The sequence below is a fragment of the Arachis stenosperma genome, chromosome 5, assembly GCF_014773155.1.
Source record: "Arachis stenosperma cultivar V10309 chromosome 5, arast.V10309.gnm1.PFL2, whole genome shotgun sequence".
Classification (NCBI taxonomy): domain Eukaryota; kingdom Viridiplantae; phylum Streptophyta; class Magnoliopsida; order Fabales; family Fabaceae; genus Arachis; species Arachis stenosperma.
The window spans coordinates 79,910,085-79,913,363 of record NC_080381.1 but is presented as its reverse complement, the minus strand read 5'-3'; the positions used below and the strand labels follow the sequence as shown (position 1 = coordinate 79,913,363).

The window sequence follows — 3,279 nt, the reverse complement described above, 5'->3', positions numbered from 1 at the left end:
AGTTTTGTGGTGGAAAGTGCATCCCTTGAGGCATCTCAGGGATTTCATGATGAGTGGGATCTCTTGTTTGCTCCATCCTTTTCTTAGTGGTATACATGAGGACTTGGTCCAACCTTTGATCAAAGTTGACCCTTTTTGAGTTTGAAAGGGACCTCAGGGATCACCTTCTTCTTGGCCACAACTTCATAGAAGTGGTCTTGATGCACCCTTGAGATGAATCTCTCCATCTCCCATGACTCGGAGGTGAAAGCTTTTGCCTTCCCTTTCCTCTTTCTAGAGGTTTCTCCGGCCTTGGATTCCATAAATGGTTATGGAAAAACAAAAAGCAATGCTTTTACCACACCAAACTTAAAAGGTTTGCTCGTCCTCGAGCAAAAGAAGAAAGAAGAGAGTAGAAGAAGAATAAATAGAGGAGATGGAGATGGCTTTGTGGTTCGGCCAAAGGGGAAGAAGTAGTGTTTAGGGTGTGTGAAAATGAGGGAGTGAAGATGGGTTTATATAGGGGTGGAGAGAGGGATAGGGTTCGGCTATGGGAGGGTGGGTTTGGGAGGGAAAGTGGTTTAAATTTGAATGGTGAGGTAGGTGGGGTTTTATGAAGGATAGATGTGAGTGGTGAAGAGAAAGATGGAATTTGATAGGTGAAGGATTTTTGGGGAAGAGGTGTTGAGGTGATTGGTGAATGGGTGAAGAAGAAGAGAGAGGGCGGTGGGGTAGGTGGGGATCTTGTGGGATCCACAGATCCTGAGGTGTCAAGAAAAAGTCATCCCTGCACCAAGTGGCGAGCAAAATTGCTCTCTGTGCCAATTTTGGCGTTCCGGGCTGGTGCCCATTTCTGGCGTTTAACGCCAGCTTCTTGCCCTTTTCTGGCGTTTAACGCCAGTCTGGTGCCCCTTTCTGGCATTAAATGCCCAGAATGGTGCCAGGCTGGGAGTTAAACGCCCATTTGCTGCCCTTACTGGCGTTTAAACGCCAGCAAGGTCTTCCTCCAGGGTGTGTTGTTTTTCTTTCTATTTTTCATTCTGTTTTTGCTTTTTCAATTGATTTTATGACTTTCCATGATCATCAACCTACAGAAAACATAAAATAACAAAGGAAAATAGATAAAATATAACATTGGGTTGCCTCCCATCAAGCGCTTCTTTAATGTTAGTAGCTTGACAGATGGCTCTCATGGAGCCTCACAGATGCTCAAAGCAATGTTGGAACCTCCCAACACCAAACTTAGAGTTTGAATGTGGGGGTTCAACACCAAACTTAGAATTTGGTTGTGGCCTCCCAACACCAAACTTAGAGTTTGACTTTGGGGGCTCTGTTTGACTCTGTTTTGAGAGAAGCTCTTCATGCTTCCTCTCCATGGTGATAGAGGGATATCCTTGAGCCTTAAACACAAAGGATTCTTCATTCACTTGAATGATCAATTCTCCTCTGTCCACATCAATCACAGCCTTTGCTGTGGCTACGAAGGGTCTGCCAAGGATGATGGATTCATCCATGCACTTTCCAGTCTCTAGGACTATGAAATTAGTAGGGATGTAATGGTCTTCAATCTTCACCAGAACATCCTTTACAAGCCCATAAGCTTGTTTTCTTGAATTGTCTGCCATCTCTAGTGAGATTCTTGCAGCTTGTACCTCAAAGATCCCTAGCTTCTCCATTACAGAGAGAGGCATGAGGTTTATACTTGACCCTAGGTCACACAGAGCCTTCTTAAAGGTCATGGTGCCTATGGTACAAGGTATTGAAAACTTCCCAGGATCTTGTCTCTTTTGAGGTAATTTCTGCTTAGACAAGTCATCCAGTTCTTTGGTGAGCAAAGGAGGTTCGTTCTCCCAAGTCTCATTACCAAATAACTTGTTATTTAGCTTCATGATTGCTCCAAGGTACTTAGCAACTTGCTCTTCAGTGACATATTCATCCTCTTCAGAGGGAGAATACTTATCAGAGCTCATGAATGGCAGAAGTAAATCCATTGGAATCTCTATGGTCTCAGTGTGAGCCTCAGATTCCCATGGTTCCTCATTAAGGAACTCATTGGAGGCCAGTGGACGTCCATTGAGGTCTTCCTCAGTGGCGCTCACTGCCTCTTCATCCTCTCCAAGTTCGGCCATGTTGATGGCCTTACATTCTCCTTTTGGATTCTCTTCTGTATTGCTTGGAAGAGTACTAGGAGGGAGTTCAGTAATTTTCTTGCTCAGCTGTCCCACTTGTGCCTCCAAGTTTCTAATGGAGGACCTTGTTTCAGTCATGAAACTTTGAGTGGTTTTGATTAGATCAGAGACCATGGTTGCTAAGTCAGAGTGGTTCTGCTTAGAATTCTCTGTCTGTTGCTGAGAAGATGATGGAAAAGGCTTGCCATTGTTAAACCTTTTTCTTCCACCATTATTGTTGTTGAAACCTTGTTGAGGTTTCTGTTGATCCTTCCATGAGAAATTTGGATGATTTCTCCATGAAGAATAATAGGTGTTTCCATAGGGTTCTCCCATGTAATTCACCTCTTCCATTGAAGGGTTCTCAGGATCATGAGCTTCTTCTTCAGATGAAGCATCCTTAGTACTGCCTGGTGCAGCTTGCATTCTAGATAGACTTTGAGAGATCAAATTGACTTGCTGAGTCAATATCTTGTTCTGAGCCAATATGGCATTAAGAGTATCAATCTCAAGAACTCCTTTCTTTTGATTTGTCCCATTGTTCACAGGATTCCTTTCAGAAGTGTACATGAATTGGTTATTTGCAACCATTTCAATTAGTTCTTGAGCTTCTGTAGGCATTTTCTTCAGATGAAGAGATCCTCCAGCAGAGCTATCCAAAGACATCTTGGACAGTTCAGACAGACCATCATAGAAAATACCTATGATGCTCCATTCAGAAAGCATATCAGAGGGACACTTTCTGATCAATTGTTTGTATCTTTCCCAAGCTTCATAGAGGGATTCTCCTTCCTTCTGTCTGAAGGTTTGGACTTCCACTCTAAGCTTACTCAATTTTTGAGGTGGAAAGAACTTTGCCAAGAAGGCATTGACTAGCTTTTCTCAAGAGTTCAGGCTTTCTTTAGGTTGTGAGTCCAACCATATCCTAGCTCTGTCTCTTATAGCAAAAGGGAATAGCATAAGTCTGTAGACCTCAGGGTCAACCCCATTAGTCTTGACAGTGTCACAAATTTGCAAGAACTCAGCTAAAAACTGATGAGGATCTTCCAATGGAAGTCCATAGAACTTGTAATTCTGTTGCATTAGAGAAACTAATTGAGGCTTAAGCTCAAAGTTGTTTGCTCCAATGGCA

The 3,279-nt window shown here is 43.0% G+C and overlaps 1 non-coding gene across 1 annotated transcript; it reads left to right on the top strand.

Annotated features, from left to right (window-relative positions):
- The first annotated feature begins 2,867 nt into the window (after positions 1–2,867).
- LOC130984170 (small nucleolar RNA R71) lies at positions 2,868–2,975 on the top strand. Its single transcript, XR_009088120.1, has one exon. It is a non-coding gene; the product is annotated as a small nucleolar RNA R71 (small nucleolar RNA).
- Positions 2,976–3,279: the final 304 nt, after the last annotated feature.